General features: G+C 41.3%; 1 long non-coding RNA gene across 1 annotated transcript in view; it reads left to right on the top strand.

The window, feature by feature from the left end:
• The window catches only part of LOC122548416 (uncharacterized), a 31,278-nt gene extending 9,600 nt beyond the window's left edge, over positions 1-21,678 (top strand). The window contains exons 3-5 of the long non-coding RNA XR_006311230.2: positions 12,586-12,768; positions 19,253-19,325; positions 21,475-21,678. This is a non-coding gene — a long non-coding RNA (uncharacterized LOC122548416). The remainder of the gene's footprint in view (positions 1-12,585; positions 12,769-19,252; positions 19,326-21,474) is intronic.
• Positions 21,679-26,529: the final 4,851 nt, after the last annotated feature.

Here is a 26,529-nt window from a genome sequence, read left to right as displayed (position 1 = left end):
CACCCCCTCTCCGGCCTATCACCCTCACCTTAACCTCCTTCCACCTATCGCATTCCCAATGCCCATCCCCCAAGTCCCTCCTCCCTACCTTTTATCTTAGCCTGCTTGGCACACCATCCTCATTCCTGAAGAAGGGCTTATGCCAGAAACGTCGATTCTCCTGCTCCTTGGATGCTGCCTGACCTGCTGCGCTTTTCCAGCAACACATTTTTCAGCTCTGATCTCCAGCATCTGCAGTCCTCACTTTCTCCTAATTGATTGTTAGGAGCCAGGGTACACCCATTGCTGACTCCCCTTGCTCACCTTGCAATGGTTGTATTTTGGAAAGAAGGCACTTTGAACTTTACATAATAAAGCATTAAAATAAGGAGTGAAGTAGCCTTGTCATATGAGTAACCAACAATTTGTTATATTTTTAAATTATCTCTTTAATTGTCCTTAGTTCAGTTGTCTGGTATTGGCACAATCGAGAGGGGGAGGACAAAGGTAATGTAGGAAAAAAAAGTGAGGACGCATAGCAGAAGCAGAAAAAGGGAGAAAGGGCAGATAAGTGTGTTATTTAATAAAGAAATGAATAATCAGTGAGAAAGACAGAGTATAGGAACTCTGACAAATGGTCAAATGGTGGTAGATTGATAAATATGAGCTATTTACACAAATGGAAACAAAACAGCTTTCAGTCTTTTTACCCATATTATTTCAACCCACAAATAAAGTCAGCACAAGCACATCAACTTCTGTTGTGGAAATCCCATTCACACACGTCAATGTGAAGATAAACATTCTTGGAGCTTCTCGATGTTAACAGCTTTAAAGATAAGAGATTGGAGGGGACATGGCACTGTTCTGACAAGATCCAACTGAGTCTGTGCTTCCATTATCCGGATATGAAAACCATTCGAGCTGGTTTATCTGAGAACAGCCAGCGGACAGCCTGGCGAGCAGCCAAAAATTCCAAGAAAAGGATTTCCAACAGCAATACGACTGGCTTTCTTTCCTCTGAGGTTCTCTGAACCATTTTAATTATGGCAAAGTCTAACTTGGGAGAGAGTGCTGCTGGCAGGACACTGGGGACAGTTTCACCTCATTGCTGAGAGAGAGATTGTGGGCAGAGAGAGAGAGAGAGAGAGAGAGACCTCTGAATGGCCGACAGGTGGAGTGAAGTGAAGCGCTTGTAGAAGTATTTGGCTTGGCTGCCGGCCAAGGAATACTTGAAGAATAGATTGTATTAGGGGATTTACCTGACACATGCTTGGCATGCTTCACTGCCAGCTCTGAGGAGCGCTGAGCGCGATCGGAACAAGCACAAGGCAGCTAGGATGTACGATTAGACTACCATGGCTCTGTGACCACCTATATCCCCACCACACCCACACCCAAATCCTGTCCACGATAAAAATAATTTCTTGTTCTGATTCAATTTTAAGGCCTGAATCAATGAAACGTGATAAATCTCATGGTAAACAAATGTCTTTTGACAGGCAAGAGCGTTCTGGGCATCAGACAAGAACGCGAAGCTGAGATCACAGCCAGGTCTGCCACAATCTTATCAAACAGCAGAAGGCTTGACGGGCTGAATAGCCTACTCCTGCTTCCTTTTGTGCAAATGTGGTATCGAGTGCATGTGAAAATGCAACGCACACTGAAATATTATAAATATGTTTAAATCAACAGCTCCCAGTTCTGGTGGCAATGGTTTGGATATGAGCAGCTTGCCACTGATGTAGCTAAGATGTTTGTGTCCTCCTCCATCATCTCTCTGTGCAGGGAACTTTGATCTGCACTGGTGCCGACTGTTTTTCTTCTTGACTGTTCTGAGTTGGTCAACCACAATGAGAAAGGACAATTTTTTTTCTTTCTGATAAAATGGAAACCATGACAATCGTAGTTTGCTATGTTGCTTTGTAGACTGTGATGACCATGGGACGTTCTTGCTGCAGTGAAAAAGGGGAAAGGGAGGGGCTCTACTGCTTCCTCTGTGGGCGTGAGGAATTCAACGCTCAACTTTCTTCTTCTACTCTGGAATTAAGAGCTCGACTAAAGCTAATCAGGGGATGGAGTTAACTCAGAAAAGGGTCAACAAACAATTCCTCAGCATTGAGTCAGCTATTTTTAATTACCTGCAGCAAGCATATTTTTAACCACTGTACCTATATGGATGTAACAACAGATTAAGGGGGTTATTATGTAGTGTAAGTGCTGAGTAAAATGTAGGGGTCTCAAAGCAAATGTTCATACAGGGCTCCCAAATTATAACCACCAAAAGCCAGCAATTTAATAACTGGTGACGATTATGGAAGCTTTCCCAATTGGTTACTTTTCATGTGAAATCTAATGGGTAAGCATGTTAGTTAATAGGAGGCACCAAAATCATGCAGGGCCTTGTCCAGTCTGAGGGGTAACCTTATAGAAGTTTATAAAATCATCCGGAGAGTGGATAGGGTGAACAGCCAAGGCTTTTTCCACATGGTATATGATTCCAAACCTAGAGGGTGTAGGTTTATGGTGAGAGAGGAAAGATTGAAAAGAGATCTGCGGGGCAATGTTTTCACACAGAGGGTGGTACGTGTATGCAATGAACTACCAGAGGAAGTGGTGGAGGCTGGTACAATTACAACATTTAAAAGGCATCTGGATGGGTATATGAATAGGAAGGGTTAGAAGGATATGGGCCAAGTGCTGGCAAACGGGACTAGATTAATTTAGGACATTTGGTTGGCATGGATGAGTTTGACCAAAGCGTCTGATTCCAAACTATACAGCTCTATGACTCTACGACTCTAGTGGGCTAATTTAGGAAGATGTGAGAAAATAAGCGGTGGCTCAGTTCTGAATTGGATAGCTCTTTCAAAGGGAGGCAGGGCTGACTGAATGGTCATTTACTGTGCTGTAAGATAGCAATAGGTCTTCCTCCATGAGGTGTACTCACTTGTCATAAACACCCTGAACCCTAGGAGACCAAAAGTTCTGCACAATTACAAAGATGTGGGCTCATAAATATAGTACTATATAAGTGTTTCAAAAAAGAAACTCAAGGAGACTAGGTCCTCTGCATTTCCATGGACACTGCAACAGGGCCTCTGGTATATCAGCAATCAGCAATCACAACAATATGTTGTATTTATATAGCACCTTCAGTACCTACATTTAAAAATAAGTCCACTTGGCAAACCTCCCAGCATGAACAGGATGGAAACACCAAAGTCCCCCAAAAAGGACTGTCTTCCAAGATTAAACCTGTGTACAATCAGTTAGTGATTCAGAGTAAGGCTGTTGCTCACTTCCTTGCTTTCTTTATCTAATTTAACCTGCAAGCTCTTTTGATCATTAATCTTATAAGAGGGATTCCCCAATACCATCAACGTAGCTTTTGAGCAGCAGCCGTGATGAATTAAACCTGTGACAGATATGACAGGTGAGTATTGCTTGGCTAAAACAAAGCTTCTATTGAAGATCAGAGAATGGACGGGCTCCTGAAACACTCATTACAAAACTGAGCTTCATTCAGGCTGCCCTAGGAAATGTAAGATGATACCTCAGACCCTGCTTTGTTAGGCCATGATTTCTTATGTGGTTATTGGTGTGTAACAGCAACAAATTGGCCAGTGCGTTTGCTGTTTGGACGGTGTTCATGATTTCATACTGAGGCCTGCTTCATAATACTGTTCACAATTTTGCTTCAATCTGTGACCACCATTATCCTGAAAAGTATGATCACTATTAGCCCACTGCAGATATATTCTACTTACTATATACTCATCCGTCTCATTGTATACATTTATCTCCTCATTCTCTTCCCCCTCTTCAGATCTAACACAGACATGAACCCTATTCCAAACACCAATTTTGGCTTAGACTCAACAGGTACAATCTATATAACATTCAACTTCAGTCCCTCTGCAGCACTAACTAAGCTTTGATCACTGTACAAACTACAACTAGGACTATACGTCTTTCAGCAAGTTCAGAATTGCAAAAGCTGTCATCAGAAGGTTCCAGGTGGGGAGAGCTCTACCTTTAATGGAAGATTGTACCATCTCATCTCCAGACAGGGTGGACCGTAAACAGGGCTCTGTTATTTTCAATAAAGAACTGCACCAATACAGCAGCTACTTTAACTTCTAAAAGATGGCAATAAAGATCCCAAAAGCTTCCTGTTGCCCTGCTAGGTCAATCACAAAACATATCGAAGGTCCCAGTTTGGAAGCTTCCCACTGTTGACTTTGCTGGCCTGAAGCAAACATTATAACTGGCATCAGCATAGGATGCCCAGGGTTGCTAAGTTTCCATTATCTGTCAAATACTCAGCCAACATATACTCCCTTACAACACTTTCAAAGTGTAAAAAAATTGGTTTTGGGTGAAAATGATGTATCTTTGAAAATGTGGTATCACAATCATCTTGATATGAAGTCTTTGCTCAGAAAACAGCGTAGGAGATGAAGGGCAACCCGTGAGCATGGTGTACTTAGATTTTGAGTAGGCATTTAACAAGGTACCACTTGAAAGAGTAGTCTCCTACACGTACATTGTCATTGACGGGTTGATTGCAGAGTCTCTGATGGTCGGCCTCACTGCCCATCCACATTCCCGGGCCATATGTCAATCAGGTGCTACTGTTAATAGACTGTTCCAGCTTGTTGCTGTGAGTTTCAGTTTGGTCCAGATGGACTATCATTGCAGAGCAAAGTATGTTTTGTAGGGGCAATGGAAACGAATGAATAAGAAATATGCTAGGAATTGCTGTGTGAAGCCAGTATGTTACAGTATTAGAAACATAGAAGATGATTCAGCAGGTCATGTCCATGCAGATTCTCTGCAAGAGCAGCTCAGCTGGTCCTGCGCTTTTGCCTGGTCTCACTAGAGCTGCATTTCTTTTTGTTCAGCTGTTTATCGAATAGGTCGATGCAGGATGAAGAGAAATTACAGGGAATGCTGCCACACCCACATCCAATATCCGAACAACAAAAGCCAACCAGAGGTTGCATAAACAATACACATAACAATGCATATAACAGTAAATTTGAGGATAGTTTTCTCTTGAATATATGGTTCGGGTAAAGAAAGTGGACTTGCTGAAGGCTATTTTGAAAGCTCAATTGTCATGTTTTTCTGAAGCAGCAGCAAAACGTTTCACTTTGCTATCTTCTGGCAAGCACGAAACAGAAGGTAAAGTGATTAAAGAAACAATGACAGACTCTTTATTCAATACTTTAAGAACAAAGAGTAATAAAAGCAATCCAGAGCATGTCTGCTGATTCTTTCAAAGTAACAAGACGTGGAATCTTTGAAGATGTCTTTCAGCAACTAGAGTAGGACTAAGGACTTTGAATGGTTCTCCCTGTAGATTGATGAATCCATCGACATGACTAACACAGCCCAGCTGATTGTTTTTGTGTGCATAGTTTTAAGGGCATCCTAACTAAAGAGGATCTTCTCACCCTTTTGCTCCTTAAAGAGAGAACAAAGGGGTGAGGGTATCTACAACAAATTCAGAAGTTACGTACTTGACAAAAACATTCCAGTCAAGAAACTGGTTTTCATTACAAGTGATGGTGCTTGGTGCAAATGTGCCTTTCATTGCATTTTGCACAAATAATCCTGATTTCCCCTCTTTTGTCAATTATCACAGTATAATCCACTAGCAAGCATTTGCAAGTAAAGTTATGGACTTTTCTCATGTATGAAAATTGTTGTCAAGATTGTAAACTCAATTTGAGCAAGGGGACTTCAGCCCTGCTTGTTTAAATCCTTACTTGGCAGATGCAGTGCTACCTATGGTAAACTAATCCTCCATGCTGATGTGACGTGTTTCCGTCTAGAGAAGGTCTTGCAAATTCTTTCAGATCTGATACTTGGAATCGTCACTTTTCTTAAATCAAAGAATGAAGTGTGCAGTGAGCTGACACACAAAGCGTGGTCTCTCAGCTTAGGTCAAAATTGAACGAGCTGAACGGTGAACTGCAGGGAAAGGATAGAGTCTTAGCACATATGGCCAGTGTATTTAAATTGAAACTAGATTTGTGGACCTCCCAATTAAAAACAAAACACTGCAACACTTCCTGAATCTGGAGAATGTACTGAGAGAAATCAAAGACAAACAAAAATGGCTCCACCCCAAAATCGTGTGTGCACACCTGAGGAAGTTAGCTGAGGATGCCAACAGGTGGTTTCAGGAATTCGATGTGATGGAACAAATTGTCAAGTTTGTCTCAAATTCATTCCTCAAGTAGACCCTGGTGGCTTGGCTACCAAATTCCATCAGATGTTTGATTTACAGAAGTGGAATTGGTTACTACGCAAAATGATATTAAACGGAAAGTCTGATGGAGGGACAGTAATTATTGAGGACTTGCAAAAAGAGTAGAAATGCCCACTCCTACCATCCTGTGTTTTTAAAATGGAAGCTTACATTGAATCCACATTCCCTGTGAGACAGCAAAATGAAGAGAATCAAATTCAAGTATCATACCCACCCAGCTCACAGATAGCCTTTTGATGGCACTGTATACAACCAGCAGACTCAAACTACAACCCAGACTTCATGGCACTGGCAGGTAAGAGGTCTCACACTGAAATCTGGTGAGTAGAGGACAAAAATAAATAATTTTATATACTTGTTTTAGTTTGATATAGCACTGAAAATAAGCTCGATACTCTGTCATTCTCCAGGGCAAATCCTCAGTTACACTTAAATTCAGAAAGTTATTGTGCGCTTGAAATGTTGGGATACACCTGTGTGGGAGTAACATATTGAGATGGATAGAATGATTCATTGTCGAATAGTAAACAGAGGATAAACATAAATGGGTTATTTTTTTCATTGGCAAGATGTAACAAGTGATGTGCCACAGTGATCAATGCTGAAGCCCAAATTATTTATAATCTATAATAATGACTTTGATGACACAAACATAAGTAGGAAAGGAAGTTGTAAAGAAAGCATAAGGAGACTGTTAATGGATATAGCTATGTTTAGTGATTGGACAAAAATATGGCAGATAGAGTAATATGGAATCTGTGGGTGCCACTTTGGTTGGAAAAATAAAATAATTAAAATGTTATTGAAGAACACTGAGGTACAGAGAGAACTGGGTATCCAGGTGTATGAATCATAAATGGTTAGGGGGTATAGGTATAGCAAGTGATTTAGAAAGGCAAATGAATGTTCCTGCTTATTGCAAGGGGAATTGAATATAAGAGTAGGGGTGTTTTGCTGCATAAGTTATTGATGAGACCATGTCAGAATACTGTGCAGAGTTTTTATCCCCTTATTTCAAAAAGGATGTTAGAAGCAGATAAAGAGGAATTCCTCACTGATTGGTGGGATGAGGGGGTATGTTAGAAGGAAAACGAGGATGAATTAGTCCTTGGAAGTCATTGGATAATTTTAAGGTGCAAGTACATGCATTCTTGGCTAACAGGGCTACAATGGATATAGGGAGTAGGCAAGAAAGTGAAATTAAGGCCACAGTCAATTCAACCATGGTCTTAATGAATCAGAGTGCAGCCTCGAGAGGCTGAATGGTCTGTTTATGTTCCAAAATCACATGACTGTACATTAGTCTCTTTTTCATGAGTGGGAAATTAAGTTTTCTTTACTGGAGAGAGGGGATGCTGCCAATTTCAGCCCTGTTCTTCCCTCATCTATTAATTGGCACAGGGTGAATTATATGATGTATTTTCTTGTTCGAGACTGCTTCATTGAAAATAGTCTGGCTCCAGGCCAGCCCTACTTGTTCAGCCCTACTTTAGAAACCTACTGTCTTCCTTGGCTGGATCACAAAACAGGGTTTTGCCAGACTGCATAGCTTGTCCTTTTACCGATTTCCAAACCAAAGCACTTTCCAGTTCTCTGCCACATTTCCAATCAACACTGTATTGTGCTGAAAGGTTCAGCCGAAGGATCCAGCAGCAAGTTTATTTTGAGTAACAAGAGACAGTGCATGGGCCGAGCTGCTACTTTGCATGTATAGTCTGGACAGTGTCTCTCCGCAGCTTTGTAACAGAGAGACGAGTGTGGAAAGACAGGATGGAAGTCTAAGCAAAATTATTTACAGGACATTATCTGAATGACACAACACTTAACTTTCACCACCTGGGCCTGGCATTTGAGGAGAAGCAGCATTATTTAATTACAATGTTCCCATTACAACGGCCATTGCTTGTTAATCAGAACTTCAGTTCATAGAAATTCATCTAGCTTGCAAACACAACTATTACAAAGTGGGCAATCTTGATAAATATTTTACGAAAACAAAAGAAACCTGATACAGGTGATACATGTGGAATCAGAGAAAGTAGCCATTCAGTCCATCACACCTCTGCTGGATTAAACCATCTAATTAGAGCCATTGTTGCTCAAAAGTCCTGCATAATTTTTTTTCTTTCTGCCTCCATGTACGTACAAAGCTCTATTTTTGAAATAGTTCAGGAAGATCTCTTATTTTTGGTAAGGAACATTGACAAAAAAAATGGCAAACCAGCTTCAACTCATTAATCTTGCTAAGGAGGGGCAATGACTGATTTTCTCCTCTGTTTTCCCATCTCCCAATTGTTTCTGGTGCAGTCACTCAGTTTTGCAGGCTGCGACCAACCCCTGCCACCCAGTGGGTTCACTATGACACCTAGCTACTGAGATCATCATCCCTTTCCAGAACGACCCAATACAAAGATTTTCAGGAATATACTCTGCAACTATGTGAATCACTATAAGTTAAAAGAAAGTTAAAGTTCTGAGGAAGAAACAAATTGCACCTAAAATATTCACTCTATTTCTCTCTTACAGATGCTCCCAGATCTGTTGAGCTTCTCCAGCACTTTCTGATGTTATTAACCTGTTGTGTGTTGTCCCACTTCCCCCAGTAGTGGCCATGCTCTTGACTTCTTGCTGTTCAGGTATCTTTGTGTACCTTTGTTTCCCTCCAGGGAAAGATTTGCAGGCTGTTGATCCACATCATGAACATTTCTTCCATAGCCAACAAGTCCTGATGGGGACTTGAACACAGTTTCTGCACCATTGGTAGGGAAGCTACCAATATGCCAGATAAGATGATTTATGACCATCTAGGGTACAACTGTCATTGCATCATTGAAAAAGAAAAGGCTTCTAAATTATTGCTGCAGAGTTTTCTGAGATATTTATGGGCCCCAAACCAGAAAGAAAACATTAGATTCAAAGGAAGGACTCCAGATTCCTTTTCCTTCATCTCACCAACTTTCAATACTGAATCTGATGACTCCTCCCTGGCATACAGATGCACCTCTTCCTAATGCTGATATGCCAGTCTCGATGAAAGAGTGTGACTAAGTTCTTCAGCAATGTACGCGCAGGCACCAATAACTGTTCCTGCCAGCAGCCAACAGCAGGGAGCGGTGAAGAGACTCAGTATGGTAGATCTTGACTTTATGTGACAGGGTAAAATGGATGATAGCCCACTTTGCATGTCCCTCGATTAACATTTATAATGGACTAACAGGAAGAAAATTCCAGGGAGAGATGTAAAACCAATGGCTAACTCACTATCATCTGTATAACCCTGGAACACAAAGTCAAGGTCTACCCAAATGCAAACCTAACCCTCTGATACATTACAGGGTAGGGATTGTTTTCCAATCTGTAGAACTCACAACATTCCTTCAAAAAAAACCTTACAATTATATAACACCTTTAACGTGATAAAATAGAGAGAATGGTAGTTAGTGAGCTGCTTATTTTGGAGAGCTAGTGCAGACAGTATAGGCTGAATGATCTGCTTCTGAACTGTAACCATTCTGTGATTTAGTCCCAAGGCATTTTACAGGAACATCAGGAAACAATACTTGATATCGAACCACATAAGGCAACTCTCTCTGCCTATCAGACGAGCTTGTGCAAGGCCTTCCATTTAATCCAGCTTTCTTGTCCCCTCTGTGATTTTTCTTTTCAGGTTGCTTTGAATAAAGTGTTGACTTAGCTCCAATGGCCTCACACTGACCCGAAGATGTACCACAGCTGTAGTCAGGAAGTCCTCTCGTGTAACCGACCTTTTGAAACATTGCAGTCCTTTAAGAAAGCGACAGCTGAGGGTTACCAGGAGTCTGCCCATCCCATCCCCACAGCTCCTTCCTGCATCCCTCCTTCCTTCGGGGGACCATCAATCTTCATTTGCTTGCAGCAGCTGCTACTTCCTTCCCTGCCATTTGACTGACCTGACACAGAAAGTGAGCTCCACTTTTTCCATTGCCCTTTCAATGGCACAGTTCCTACTGCCCAGGGTACACCAATCAATCTTGCCTGCCAGCTCACTGTCGACAAGCCTCTCCTGGTTTGCTGTCCTCCTCCCCTTCCTCTTCAGCCCAAATAGACGGTCCAATGTTTATGCAGTTTCTTCCCAAAATGAAAACTATTGCTCATGAAGAACTTTCCATGACTCGTGATCCTGCAATGAAAATTCAACTCCAAGATGGCAGTGGAGAAGGTGGCTTCTTGTAAGCTTTTCACTGTACTCATGTGACAATAAAACTAATTCAATTCTAATTCCTTTAGGTTTGGATTTCCTTTACAGCTTCTTGCTGCCCACACCCCCAGTCCCATCCTCTATTTATTTTTAAGTTTTATTTTGAGATCTCTCTGATGCACTGCTCCATGATACTGCCATATCTGTGGGAGCCTGGATAGGTGGGAGCTAGGTGTGTGGAGTGGTATTTCCCCACCAGTGGTCCTGGGGAAAATACATCACTGTTAAGTTTGACTTGTTGGGTTTATGCTTCCAATGCCGTGGAATAGTATTCGGGAAATGAAATACTTTCAACCTTTTCATTTCCTTATCTTAACGTGGGCCACCCTCCCTCAAAATCTGATCCTGGCACGAATGGAATCTGCCACCTTTAGATCTTAGTGCTACATCAGCCAGTGTTAACCTGCAGGAACCTGCTGAAACAGGCCAAAGGTCCATTTACTTGCTAGACAGAGGCTAATGTCTTTAAAGTGAGTGGATCAGACATGGGGTCTTCCTGCAAGTAGCTCCATCACCCCCCCCCGCCAACATCCTCAGGATTCTTTAGCAGTTTTGCTGACATTGCCAATGGCAGCCATCTTTTAAAGACATGTATTTTGAGAAGCCTATGCTGAAAAACCACAAGGTTGGGGAGGGGGGCAGGCCTTCCTTCGCTCTCCTGCCTCAACCAACTCACTGCAGCTCCATCAACATGGTGATCAAAGCACCCGACCACCACCAACACTGGGCTAACTCCACCCCTCTCCCAGCAGGTACCTGAAGGCTGCTGATGCCAGTGGAACCAGTGCTGGAGGTTTGCCCTGTTGATGTAGAGGAAGAGTACGGCATTAACAATGGAGGCCCAAGGCTGTCCTGATACTGGGCTCTGGGGTCCTTATTGTTACCTGGGCCTGAAACAGCACACATGACTTCCCATAAGTGTGTCCAGACTCTCTGTTCCAGTTGTTGGTTGTTTGCACAGCCAGAAATATGAAAGGCAGCTATCCACATGGAGGATTAGTTTGGGGCCGAATGGTCTTCTCCTGCTGCTAACCCATATGTTTAGAAGTCAGAGTGCTGGAGAATGCTGTGTGTGTTTCAGATTTCCAGCTGGAGCATTTTAATTTTATTCAAGTATTTCAAAGTCATTTAGCAATGAGTTTGGAAGCAAAAAGAAATGGAACAGGAAACATAGAACTATCCTGCCTTACACCTCATCAGTTGAGGTCTTGTGCAATTTGAGTTTCACAAGCTCTCTTATTGAGCAATGCAAGCCAACAATTTCAAAGGCTCAAGGTTGTTGTCATCATTTGGAGGAATGCAGGGTGATTCCGTCACATTCAGACAGCTAATATTCTTTACCAAAATTGAAAGTGATAAATATTTTAACTTGTCCTCTATCCAAGGGTCTTAATTAAAATTCAACTAAACAATCTGATGGACAAATAAGTCAGAGAGCCAGAAACAGGAATTTTGAGCCCATCAGTAGACTGCACACTCTTATATCCAATGTATTAAAGAGACTTTATTTACATGTTTATACCCACAAACTATAGGCTTCAAATTTCACACACTAATTCTCTTTGCTCACTTGAACTTTGTAACTACTTATACTGAAAACTAAACCAAGATTAAATGCATTTTAAAAAAATCTTCAGCCAATCCTGCCCATGAAACACTGCCTTTCCATTTTTTTTAAACTCAGGACATGTCAGTAGGTTCTCTTCATGTGAACATTTACTTTTACAGATATGAGGAATATTTGGCAATGTGAAGTATCTCAGCTTTAACAGCCAGGATTGCTTGTTGAATGACCTTTGAACTATGGCTTTATTTTACTGCTCTCCAGCAGAAAGGGAGACCAGACTGATTTGCTTTAAATAGCAGCATAACCACCAAGTCTATTAGCCAATGATAAAAGTGTCATAAAATGGCCTCTGCCAGGCAATGTTAAATCAATGCTGGACCTTTTATCTGTTGGCTTGGATACAACCTTTCTCGTGATGTAGCAATGCACTGAAGGATTCTGCTGGACTCTCACTACTGATTCGCCAACGTTTGCATGCTTCATCCTGTCTTCTGATACTGTCCTTTCTTTACTATTTAGCTACAAACAGCAGCAGTCAAGGGGCAGAGAAAGTCTGTGCCCTCATCTGACAACAGATCGAGCAAACCCAGGCGGAGCCACTTACACCATATCTATAATGACACCCCGCCTTGTGACACCATCTGCATTGTGGGCAATCAGAAAGGCCAGCCCTGAGGCAAGATAGGATTCAGAAGTGTTCAGGTAAGCGGGCAAAGGTGGATGATAAAGGCATCATCACACTGGGAGGCTTGAAACACATATTTCTTACCTTGCAAGAGAGAAAATAGTACAAGATGAACATTCCTTAGAGTGAGTGGAACACTGTAACCTTCTGTTTATATCTTCACAAATGTGATCATCCATTTTCAGAAACAATGACATCTTGCAATCTCCTCGCCGCACCCCCCGCCCAATCCCCCAGCCGCAGAATCTATTTTTGCTTTTTTTTTCCAAAGGCAAGGAAGGAACGTTATGCTAAATATTTAAGCGGTTCCTGGTATTTCAAGCACCTGTTAGGACAACGGACAGGAAAATAAAAGAAACAACAGCTGACTGGGTCAGGTCACCTCCCTGAAAGCCAAGGAGCCACCACCTACCAGTATTTAGGTAACACAAGTCCTTACTTTCTTGCCAGAGAAAGCCTTTTTCTCAGTATGCATCTGCACTGTTTGTTTCCACTCTCTGGTTATTTGTGGTTGTGACTTCACAGCCTGGCTCAAGTGGTGGCCGGGGCTCATTCTGTGTCAATAACAAGTGTGTTGGGGGCACAGGTACGTCTTAAATGATGTTAACCATTAACGGACACCATGGTGATCAGATTACACTTATCTTGCAGACATCTGATGCATTCCTAACTTTTTTGTAGATTTATCTTACACCATTTTTTTTTTAAACAAGCGAATGGGTCAGGGTCGGATGGAGGGAGCAAGAGGCTGAACCGTGTCAGGTACACGAGCTCATTTTCACAATACTGAAACTCTCTGAAGTGAAATCAGATTTCCCCAGGATAAGTGAATTCCAGCATCGCCTGCATCAGCAGCCTTAAGTCAGGCAAAGCCCCTACAATCTATCACCAAGTAGATCGGCTTACATTGGTCTCTGCTCCGAACTATCACAAGTCCAACGAGCAGCTCTGATTTTTCACAAACTGTTTGCCAAAGGTGAGGCTTTGAAGATCTTACTAAGGAGGACAGTGAGTTGCAATAATGCCTGCTTTATTGCTGCTGTTATCAGTCAGACTAATATTGTTTTTTTTAAATGATTTACAAATTGACAAGGGTTATGAAAGCCAAAGAGAAGCCAACTTCAGAAAATATCAGTATTTATTTCGCTGCTTTGCAATGCTTTAAAATTGTGAGCAACGTTTGCAGCTTTATAAAATATGGGTCAGCCCCATAATAGACAAAGGTTATGGTGGCATTTGTTTTTGGAAAGGAATTATCTCAATTTTAAAATTGCCGATGTTTCTAAAGAAAAATATTAATTCCACAAAAGAGAACTAAACATTTCAACACAATGCTTTGGCAGAGGGTGGAGAGGAGAAAATTCAGCATTGTACCAGAGCTACTTGATTTATGGATTAACAGAATTTGAGGTTTTGAATCCCAAACAGTTGCAGTTAGCTGCTGCCTGTCATCAGGAAAACTTTGGATGGTTTGGGAAGGGGTGTGATTGGGGGGTGGGTTTAGAATTTTAATCTAACCCCGTCCTTTGCAAAACTGATGAGGTTGTGTGCAGCTCTGTTTTGGAACTCCACCCATTGTTACTCTCGAGTGAGGAATAGAGATTGATGCCGTGTATTGGACCGAGTTCCCTCCATTTCTGTGGGTTCAATTCTAGCCGCCTCCCCCTCACATATTTTTCCCATTCACTTCAGCATGCACATCACACTGGCATCTGCTGTTTTCAAAAGCCTCCTATTAGCCATTCAATAGTTAATTCAGCCTCATTTATTTCAATACAGAGAATCTGATGGCTTTCAAGTCTAAATTGCCCTAAAAGACCGCAATAGCCCTTGCACTTCTACTGACCTTCAGCCTCCAATCTTGCCAGACCAAGTTAGTCTGCTGCTGTACCACTCGACGTCTTTGTCTCCCCTCAAACAGGCACAGTGGTCACTTGCCCAACTGAGATGTTTGCAGTCAACATCCTCTGGTAGGTCACATGGCTACTGCCTTTGTCTCACTCTCTGCCACACCCCTCTGACCCAAACAGGGAAAAAAAATTCTGTTTGTGGTCATTGCTGAGGGGACTAAGGCTCATCATAGAGATGAGAAATATTTAATCTGTATCCCACCCATCAAACCTGTCAAAAGGCCACAGGGTCAGTCGACTCCCTCCTCCTTTACTAATCACACTTCACCACTGGCTCTTGAATTACGAGGTGGATGGGACCAGGGTACACATCGCAGAGATAGAAACAGAAACAATACTGTAACAGTAAATAGATCCCCATTTTCTCAAAACCAAAGAAAAACTGCATCCCATCAGTAATGAAAGACAGATAAGAAAATCCTTTGATCACCTTGGTGACCATCCTACTTGCAGCTGAAAGCGAATGTACCGTTCTCAGTAGCTCTCAGTCCCAGGCCTGCATGTCAAAGCTAATCCGTTTGATCTGGCAGATTCTAATGAATTTAATAAGCCTGTCTCTGAATGGGCTTGATTAGCAGCCGAGAGGTCTAGCTGATAAACAAAACTGACCACGGAGGAGAAGTGCGACACACTGAAGGTTTGATAGCAGCTGACCTTCACTCTCAGGCTAGACCCTTCATTATCCACCCACTGAGGAGTCCCCAGTGCACAAGCGGGCAGTACAAGCTCTGTCATAGAATTACAAGACGAATTACACAGAGCTGCCACAACCGTGTTCTGTACAAGGACTCCCTTGATTAAATTCTCTGGACGTGGAAGTCACTTTGACAGCCGTTTTGAAGTTTGAGATTAGCTGGGGTGGGTGAGGGGAAAGAAATGGGATTGGTGAGTACATCTTTTTCTTCTACATGTAGGCATTTTTAAATCACCATCCACTGAGTATTTAAATTATGCAATCACTCCAACAAATACTGGTTAATGCTAATGCAAAGACAAACACATCTGAATGCATACTTATTCAATCCTAGATACTATAATTTTAATTAGAAGAATCAGGCACTGCACTGGATATTTGGCAACTTCCGTCCTGGATTTGGTTTTCCTTGTTTACACAACAAAATCAGTTATCATGGTAGAATCACAGATTCTGTTTTAACAACAACAGTTTGCATTCATAAAGCATCTTTCACAGAGTAAAACATCCTAAGATGTTTCACAAGAAGTGAAACCAAATTTGATTCGATCCCAAGCCATGAAAGAAGATATAATCGGGCAGGTGACCACAGGCTTGACACAAGGATTAGGCTTAAGCAACATCTTAAAGGAAGAGAATTTGAGAGGCAGAAAGTTTGAGAGACGAAAGTCCACAGCTTACATCCCATATCACTGAAGGCATGGCCGCCAATGCTGAGGTCATAAAAATCAGGGATGTGCAAGAGGCTAGAATTAGAGTACGGTAGATATTGCAGGCTGTTGTAGAGCTTGAGAAAGTTCCAGAGATAGGGAAGAGTCAGAAGGGCTTGGAGAAAGGGTGTGAATTTTTAAATTGCTGAATTGGGTGTCAATGTGGATCCACAAACATCCAGGTAATGGAAGACTGGGGACTGAGTGCAAGCTAGGATTCAGATTTCAGTTTTATCAAGATAAAATTTACATAAAAAGAGATTACATTTCAATAAACATGGGAAGTAGGCCCATAGATACAAGTTTCACAATTTTCCTCCTTAGTAAACAATTGTATAAAAATAGCTTCTGAAAGGCTGGAGAGTATGTTTGAGAGGTAAAAACAATGACTGCAGATGCTGGAAACCAGATTCTGGATCAGTGGTGCTGGAAGAGCACAGCAGTTCAGGCAGCATCCGAAGAGCAGTAAAATCGACGTTTCGGGCAAAAGCCCTCAAGGGCTCCTCGGATGCTGCCTGAACTGCTGTGCTCTTCCAGCACCACTAATCCAGAGTATGTTTGAGAGTTCATGCCCTAAAGGGCCCATTTGTTGCTCAAGGTTCTTTTTCTGTTAGAGGGGAAAAAAGGTTAAAACTAAAATAATTTCCCCAACTTTCCTGAAAGTGACTTTAAACTGTTTTATGAGAGTTTTGTCATCCGATAAAATTACTCTTGGGTCCTAGGTTCAAATCCTATGATGGCATTTGTTCTTTTTTAAATTTCCAAATTAAAGTCTAACAATAACCATAAAATCCACGATCATAAAAACCCACCTGGTTCACTAATGTCCCTTAGGGAAGGAAACTGTTGTCGTTACCTGGTCTGGCCTACTTCAGATCCACAGCAGTGTGGTCAACTGCCCTCTGAAATAGTTGAGCAAGCCATTGTTGTAAGGGCAACTAAGGATGGGAGGTAAATGCTGGCCCAGCCAGCGATCCCATGACTGAATGAAAAAAAGGCAGCGTTTGTGTCAGCAGCCATTTGGACTTTGGAGGTCTTAAGATTACTATCTTTTGTTCACCATCTTTTATACTTTAAGTGCAGAAGTGAGCCACATCTGCCAACCAGATTCCTGAGTTTTTAAGCCATGTAGAAAATAACATTAATCTTTACTGCCATTCCTACTCCTAAAGCCAGCACAAAGCTAATTAAGTTAATTAATAAGCCAGAGTTAACCAAGAGTTAACATTGTGTGCTCAATGAAAAGTCAATTGGCACCCCACTATTTCTACTCCTGCCTTCACAACCTTCTCATTGAATTATATAACATGTGAGGAGGCCATTTGGCTCATCATACCTATGTTATCAAATTTGGAGAGCAGTGTAATTAGTTTTGCTCTGCTGTCCTTTCCCAAAATCTTTTCACTTTTTTGTTTATTTTCAAAATCTTTATCCTTTTACAAGTTACCAGTGTATCTCCTTCCAGCAATCTTTCAGGCACTGCTATCCAGATTTAATAAAACTCACTGTCAGTGACACCCCTCTGTTTCCTTTGCCAATTACCTCAAATCTCTGTCCTCTGGCAACTAACACTCCCAACAAAGTTTTGCCTGATATACTCTTATTCGGTGAAATAGACTTCTCAGTCAATTCCTCTTCATTTGTAGGTCTTAACAAATGAACTGATGATTTGGAGCTGCCGGTGTTGGACTGGGGTGTACAAAGTTAAAAATCACACAACCATCTGATGAAGGAGCAGCGCTCCGAAAGCTAGTGCTTCCAATTAAACCTGTTGGACTATAACCTGGTGTTGTGTGATTTTTAAATATGAACTGAACAAATGTAGATTTGACTTGGCATTTTAAATGTGCAGTGGCCCCTTTGTAAAAGACAGGGAAAGCAAATAGACAAAATTTGTTCCTTTCTCCCCTTCTTCTGTTGTTGGTGTTGTTGAAACTTTTGGAGGAATTTGGTTTACAGGATACCTCGAGACAAACAATTAAAGTACTAAGAAGATCATTTATTTCTTTATTACTGGTTGAAAGACAAGGAACATCAATGTGGAGCAGAAAACGTTTTGAAAACTGCCCTTGGTTTCAGTACACATGCAACTTTTATAGTTGCCCCCCAGAAAAAGCACACTTTGTTATTTGAATAATTGCTAATTAAGGTGCTAACAGACATTGAGCAATCCTGCTTTGACTGAACTGTCAGCACCTTCTGTTCCCTTTCTCAAGCAAAATTAGAGCACAATCTACCCAGCCATCTTAAAGAAGGATACTTTCAAACCTCTACAATGCTTTTCATTAGATAGTTAAAGGGAAGCCTCACTTGGCCACTTTCCAATTTTGAGTTAAAAAAATACTTACTTTATGAATGGCTTCTGAAGAATCGAGATGGGGTAGGAATAGTGTGGGGTCACTTTCTGCCCATCAAACCCAATAGCCTGATTCACTTCAAATTAATACCTCAGAGCTGAAGACAATGGGTTGCCTTTAAGCTTAACGGTAAGAGATAAGGAAGCTTTGCAAGATAATAATCTGCGTATTTAGGTGGATTTTAAACATCTAGCTTCTTATTCGTTTCTTCCATACCACTCTTGACCCAATCAATTATTCATCTCTGAAAGACTCAGGTAATGCCTTTGGCACACAGACCATTCAGGGCGAAGGATTTTATCACCAATCCTCTCTTTGGAATTGAAAATGTTTGCTAATGACCATTAGAGAAAAATAGGTTAAACACAGACTCAGTTAAGTAGCTAAACAGAATCAGTGGGATTAAGTCACAAGTCACTGCTACAGCGTGGAAGTATTCTATTTGCAGTCCAGGTACAGATGAATCAAACACAATCATTTGCCGTTACACACATTTCAAGCTATAGCATTGTAGGCAAGGTTCTGTCAGTAAATAGCAGAGCAAAGCTTAAGGTGCCCCTTCCAACACCCTGTAATGGCAGGATTAAACTGAAGAGGGCATATACATCCATTTCAATCACTTCTATGTAGAATACATACAATTCACAATCTATTCAGCCCAACTGGTCCATACTATACATAAGGTTCCACCCACTGTGCTCCACCTAACTCTATTAGCTGGCTGGGGCGGGGTGGGTGGGGAGGGGTTGGGCTCTGTAGGTATTTACACACCTTTCATCACCCCCCCCCCCACCCCCCCCTCCCCACTTCATTTTTTTTTGTTGGGACAGGTCGAAGAGAGAAGAAAATGAACTAGTGTCTCTACTAATGAAGGACTGCTGGAAGGTGTATGTCATCTCCATGGTGAGTTAATACATGCCCAATTGTGATGCTCCCGTGATTGAATACTGTACCTATACACTCTCTCCTCAACTATGAAGGATACCATATTTTATTATGACTGTAGAGTGCAGTCAGTTCCCATGAAATCACACATGGGACAAGAGGAGCTTCAAAAAGCATCAGCATGGTTAATTTGTTTGCTTTTTTAGCAAAGAATGCCTACAGAGCAGAAAGTAACCATTCCAACCCATCTAGACTGCACCAACCCTCCAAAGAGCATCTCACCCAGCCAATCCCCACCCTATCCCCATAACCCCACAATTCCCATGGTTAACCCACCTAACCTGCACATCTTTAGATTGTGAGGAAACCCACACAGACACAAGAAGAATGTGCAAGCTCAACACAGTCAGTCATCTAAGGAAGGAATCAAACCCGGGTCCCTGGCGCTAGGAGGCAGTAGTACTAACCACTGAGTCACCGTGCCACCCACAGCCTGGTACATAAAATAAAAAGGTTTTACCTTTTAGGAAGTTCTGTGGGTGTAATTTAATGTTGTAATTAATTACAAGGTTAAAATAATACATTAGAAGGCAATGTTTGCCTGTGTAATATCAGTGAGTTTCCCTCAATCCTCAAAGCACAAAAGGCAGGATTTTACTTCTTGGTAGGATTCCCATTCCCAATACCTCTGCCAGAATACCCAGCAGTGCAGCATCCTGCATTCCAGCTGGGCTGCCCTATGGTCATTTAATAATCAGGCATGGATGCATTGGCTCAGGGCAAGACTTTCACACATGTGTGGGAGGAATCTCAGGTTTCAACAACTGCTGGCCAGTCAAATATCTGGCAATACTAAATCAGGTGGCACAATGGCTCACTGGTTGGCACTGCTGCCTCACAGCACCAGAACCTGACTTCAATTCCACCTTTCGGTGATTGTCTGTGTGGAGTTTGCACATTCTCAGTGTGCCTGTGTGGGTTTCCTCCCACAGTCCAAGGATGTGCAGACTAGGTGGATTGGCCATGGTAAATTGCCCATAATGTCCAGGGGCGTGCAGGTGGATTAGCCATGTGAAATGCAGGGTTACAGGATTGGCAAGATGCTCTTTGGGGGGTCAATGTGGACTCAATGGGCCATATGGCCTGTTTCATTCCTGTAGGGATTCTAGAATGCTATGGCCACTGCTGGGTATGCAGCAAGTCCCAGCAGAAGATTGTCACTGGAATTGAATGGAGTCATTGTGAGGAGAGGGTATCTTGGCAGACCAGGCTTGGAGGCCCCTGTAAACTGGGATAAAGAGGTAGGAGCTGGGTGCCAGAGTGCATTGGTGTCGTAAGACTTCCATTTTAAAGTTACAATCCTTTTCTCTATAGTTGCCTATAATTGTCCTGTCTCTGTAAGTTCTTTCAGACTAACAACTCCCTTATAATTCTTCATTTCTCCAACTTTGACAACCATTGGCCCACCATTAATAGCACAGCTTCAGCCTCGTAATTACCTTGTAGAATTCCCGCTACCTCTTTTTCCTTTAATACCATCTTTGAATACCACCATCTTAATGAATCAAGTCTTTAGCGATATAACTCTAACTAACTCCTTTCGGATTTGGTCTCCACTTCCAACTGATTACAACTCTGTGAGGCACCTTTGTACACTTTGCAACTTCAATGGATTTTTGTGAAAGTCAAATGTTTTTGGTGGAGTTTGAATCTGTTTTAACTATTTCCAATCTAGAATCTGACAATTTTTTATATCATCCCCAATATCTCAGTACTTAATGTTTGAAGGGATAGTAACATAGGAACTGGAATAGGCCATTCAACCTATCAAACCTGTCCTGCCATTGGATGCAATCCTGGTTGCTTGAACACTTCAAAACCTTTACCCACACCAACCTCATAACCTTGTACTTGATTGACATCTATTAATCTCTACCTTAAACATGCTCAAAGACTGAGCTTCCACATAATTTTCTAGTACAGTATTCCAAATTCTTAACCCTCTGAGTTAAACATTTGTCATCCCTGACTTAACTGGCAACATCCTTATTTTCAGAATGGGGTGTAGACTTCTCAGTCAGGGGAAACACCCTACCTGTAACGATCCGTTTAGGTCTTCTGTAAGTTTCACTGAGACTACCTTTCATTCTTTCATTTCTCTTCCTAGGATAGTCCTGCCATCTTGCGAACAAGTCTGATGAGCCTTTGTTGCAATCCCTCTCTGGCCATAATATCTTTCCTGAGATGAGGAAACCAAAAAACCCTCTCGTTGCAATCTCTCCATCACACAGTACTCCAAGTGTGGTCGAACCAAGCTCCCATACAATTGAAGCAAGCCTTCACTAGTCCTGTACTTAAATAATTTCGCAATAAAGGCCGACATACTCAAGCTTTACCTTGGTTCTTTTGTTTGTCATATTCAATCATTTTCAATAATTTTCATTCAAAACATTTGTCTCTAAACACTTCATTTGTACACTAATCTCTTTTACATAAGTCATTATAGATGACAAAATTGACATCATGACCTCTGCCTGAGAGAGGTCTATTATGTAAACTGATCTAATGCTTAAACTGAGCAGAGGACACTGGGCTCAACAGCATTCTTTTAAATGAGCCTATCTGCTCTGGTTGTTTACTGAAAGAGAAAAAAGTGCAAGTTTTATCGAGCAACTTATATCATAATAGGTGGATAAAATAAGCTCATAAAACTCAAAGTAAACAGATGAAAACATACATGGAATTTTAATAGGGGTGTCAATTAATCAGTATTTATGAGAAAATTAGTCTGTCTAGAATTAAACCGTACTGCCTGATTTTTGATACCATTTGGAAACAAGAGAAATATAAAATTATAATGAAGTAAACATTTACACTGAGCTTATCAAATATGCAGACTGACTGGGACGTTTGCAAGGATGTAAATATGCTGATCTATGTATAATGTGCCAACTTTGACAGTTAGATTTTTGTTTAGATTTAGGTTTTATTGTTAAATATACTCAAGTACAGGGATACAGGAGTACAGTGAAAAATGTACAATGTTTCCATTCCCGGTACAAAGAAATATATTGCTATTCTACTTTATTTTTAGTTTACTTTTTGTTGGTTGCTGGGGTTGTATTAATCTCAAGTGTGAAAATGGGGTCATACTGTATTTGAAAGTAGTTTGGGAAGTGCTAATCCACGCTTTACAACTTGCTAATGGTTCTCTCCCAGAACAACCAAATTCTTAATCCTAAGAACACAGCATTAAAGTTGTGTTTGTATTTATCAAAGCTTCCCATGAATTTCTTCTGACATGTAATTGGATTGAAAGAGACCAAGAACCACCTGAAGTAAACCAGTTGAAACTGGCACATAAATGAATCAATTTTCCATATCCTTTCACAAATGTCCCATCTATTTGCATAAACCCATTTGTTCTGTTATTTTTCCTTTCTAAACAAAGACTGAATAAAATCTTGGTGTGTGTCAGGGAACTGCTCGAGCTGTGTTGTACGGCAGCCGTAGCTATTCATTGAAAAAAAGGCAATCATTCTAATGTGGGCTTGGTTCCTATAAAGAGCCACAGAATGCAGAAACAGGAAGGAATTTTGCTGATGTTAAGTCTGACGCATGTTTGGTAATGTTGATGGCACATTGATAGACTTCACATTCACGGCAGGTCAGTCATTGCGTTGACTACTTGTTTAGGCTGGGCAATGCATTTCCTGTTAGGAGTTCTTCTGAATGTTTTCCCACACTCCTGTACAGTTTTTCTGTTGACTATGTTTATCAGCTCATCTCTTCACTGGCTTCCTTTTGTTTCTTTGAGTCTTGATGCCTCCCCTTCCCCCCAACCCTTTTTGGATTTCCCAACACAAGCACAAGAAAAGGCAAAGAGTGATCCTACGTTTGGATTGTAGTAAACCCCTGCTGAACACATTATTAATTGATTCTGATGAAAGGTAACTGACCAGAAACACTAACTCTGTTGCTGTCTCCACAGATGCTGCCAGACCTGCTGAGCATTTCCAGTATTTTGTATTTTTACCTCACAGTAGTGCTCACAGTATTTTGTTTTCATATGATTTAATTGACCTCTATTTCTGAATAGTTACATAGATATGTTTATAGATCTTTGGTGGTTCCAAAGGAAGCAACAATAGCCACCACTGAGGAAACCAACTGAAATAAGTTTTTTATGTAGCCCAGGTGGACACCCAACCTCAACATAGACTGGTACTTGAACATAGACCCTGTTCTTCTGATGTGCTAATTTATCTTGTTGCTCATTCCACATGGAAGCCAGATGTCCCTGACTTCAATTACTAAGAAATAGGGAAACTATCCCTCTCACTATACTTACAAGCTAAATCTGGGCAGTAACCTTTATTGTGTACAAGGTCCACATGTGCCTCATCCAACCAATGTCAACCCAAAGGAAACTTGTCAGTATTGTCGCTTGTAAGACCCTGATTTTGAACAGAACATCCTTCATAGCTATCGGCTTTAACGAGTGCAGTGTATTTACTTTAGAGGTGCTGGGAGACTCGTGTTGGGGGCTGTCGGCACTAGCGCAACACTTAATACAATCTCAAAGCACCATCTGATATGTCAGTTCTCTATGGTTCTGCATTAAGGATGCTGTCAGCTGTGTGTGCACCCTTTCTTTGCAGTAAAATGCATTCCTGCAACACTAGAATGTCTGAAAATTAGTGAAGTCCAAACCCCACAAATGAGTGTCAAAGTGTAGACCTCAGAAGCCTGTTTCTCCTGAGTAATTAAAACCTTCACTTGACTGAACACAGACACGTCAATAGCAAAATAAAACATGCAAAGTGATCACTCCATGCTGCAAAATACGAAAGCTGTGAGATGAAAAAAAATGTGAGAAGAGAAAACAACTCTCACTATTGTTTTAGGGATAAGATCCAATTTTAGACAAAATTGCAAACTTTGAGCTAAAAGCAGGACTAAGGGCAGTGAGCCAAACTAAACAAGCTAGATAAAGAGGAAACTGCATTGCTGTCAACAAGGAAATACAACATAGTATCTGTGACTAGCTGCTTGGAGAAGACATTTTTACATTAAAGATGTATAATACTGGGAGTGTTGATACCATGATGAGGGAGATCACGGGCACTGGTGAGCCCTGCCTCTCATCTGTGCTTCCTTCAAGATGGCTCCACCTTTAGGAGCATAGGAGAGTGAAAGATTTCTCTGTGAGCTCTCCCCGGAATAAAAATGTGAGCAAATGATAAGTCAGTGAGAGCAAGCAGTAAGGAGAAGGCGCAGGATTGAAATAATTAATCGCTACCCCTGCCCAATTTTGCTTGCAGTACCTGGACATGCAGAAAGAAAATTTGCATTAACCTTCCTCATGTGCAATCTGGCATCAATTTTCATAAAAGCATTATTTACAATATTTAGGAGATGATTTCATCTCTACTACTTGGGTGCTGAAAATGGAATAGAAATTGCCTGTGACAGATCACTGCCATTGAAAAACATACATCTATATAGTGACCTGCACAGCACTGGACATTTCAAGGTGCTATACAGCCAATAAAGTGTAGTCATTGTTATAACATAGGAAATATGATAGCTAATCTGCGAGCAGAAAACTCTCAAAACCAAAAATGTGATAATGATTAGATACTTTGTTTTTGTGATGTTGATTGGGCCCAATACTGGGAAAGCTACTCAGTAAATACCACCAGGGAATCTTGCAACATCCACATAAACAGGCCTCAGTCTAATGTCCTACATGTCCACTAACACTGCACTCCTTCAGTACTGCAGTGAAGTGTCAGTATTGATTTCAGTGTTCATGCACGAGAGTGCAATTTGGACCCAGAACCTTGTGATTCATAGATGAGAGTGTGACCTGCTAAACTTCAGCTGATTACACAACTGTTTTCATCTGATTCATTGGCATGTAAATTAAGCAAGTTCTACAATGAACATTAAAATAGGATACAATCTCCAATCCCCACCACTGGAGGCTGTGCTGTTCACCCATGGAAGACCTTCCAGAAACCTCTTTATCTGTCTCTCCATCTTTAAGACCCTCTTTGAAACCCACTTGGATGAGTTCAGCAGAAGTTGGCTATTATTCCCTACTCCCTGCAGGTTTAGTGTTCCCACTCTCTAACACCACTCATTTCCTAATCTCTCCACTTACAGGATGGCTCCAGTCTAACCCACCAATGCATAGAAAGCACCACAGTAACTTGCCAAGTTGTGCAGATAGTTTAAATCCATTGCTAGGATTTAAACTGAACTTTTGGAGGTAATTTCTATGTTTGCTACCTGCATCATTGTCAAACATGTCTCGGTTAATTGCCCTCTTGCCTGAGTCAGAGGATTGTGGGTCCAAGACCTACTCTAGAGATCTGAGCACAAATATCTAGGCTGGTCCTGTCAAGTGCGGCAGTGTCAGGGATGTTTGCTTTGGATGAGATATTGAACAGTTCCCTGGCCTGCTTTTCAAAGATGAAATGGAAAGTGTTTCATTTCATTCTGACTTGTGCCTGGCAGGTGGTGGAAAAGCTTTCAGGATTGAAGCTAGTGGGGATGGGTAGAGTATCACAGGCAAATCTGACATCCATACAGGAACACTTCATGGTTGGGTTGCTGAATAGCTGACCAGTCACTAAAAAAAAGCAAGAGTTCAAAACACATGGAACTTCTCAAGATCACAGTGTGATTAATTGATTCAAAGAGACTCCGCCCACTACAGCTGACCTGACCCCCCACTGCCTGACTTGTTTGTACCATGAATAATCCTCCAATACATTTACCATTGATAAATGAAAGCAGTGCACAGGCCACTCTCCTGAGTGTTTCAGAGAGCTGAGCAGCATTATTATTTAATAAATAAATTGTGCACAGCTCTTAAAGATCAACACAGACTGTTGCATTAAAAACTTCTTGTTACATTGGCAAGTTTCAATCTACTAGCCAACTTATCAAATTGAACTTTGTACCACTGTGTCTGTGCAATTTTTGTTTCATTCTTTGGCTATTCAGGATTCAAAGTTTACATTTTGAAGTAGAGTTACGATATTGGAAAGAGTTCAAAGGTTATACAGGTTGCTAACTTTACACTACAACTCAGCTTCCCCTAAAAATGATATCATGTTCACAAACCACTGGAATGACAAAAATAGAACCTTTAAAATTATCAGATCTCTTCATTTTTACCTACTTCTTCCTGTGCTTTAATATAAAGAAA

This window comes from Chiloscyllium plagiosum, unplaced genomic scaffold (assembly GCF_037043375.1).
Source record: "Chiloscyllium plagiosum isolate Xiang-an unplaced genomic scaffold, Cpla_swu_hap1 HiC_scaffold_3, whole genome shotgun sequence".
Lineage (NCBI taxonomy): Eukaryota > Metazoa > Chordata > Chondrichthyes > Orectolobiformes > Hemiscylliidae > Chiloscyllium > Chiloscyllium plagiosum.
This window is presented reverse-complemented; position numbering and strand designations above follow the sequence as displayed.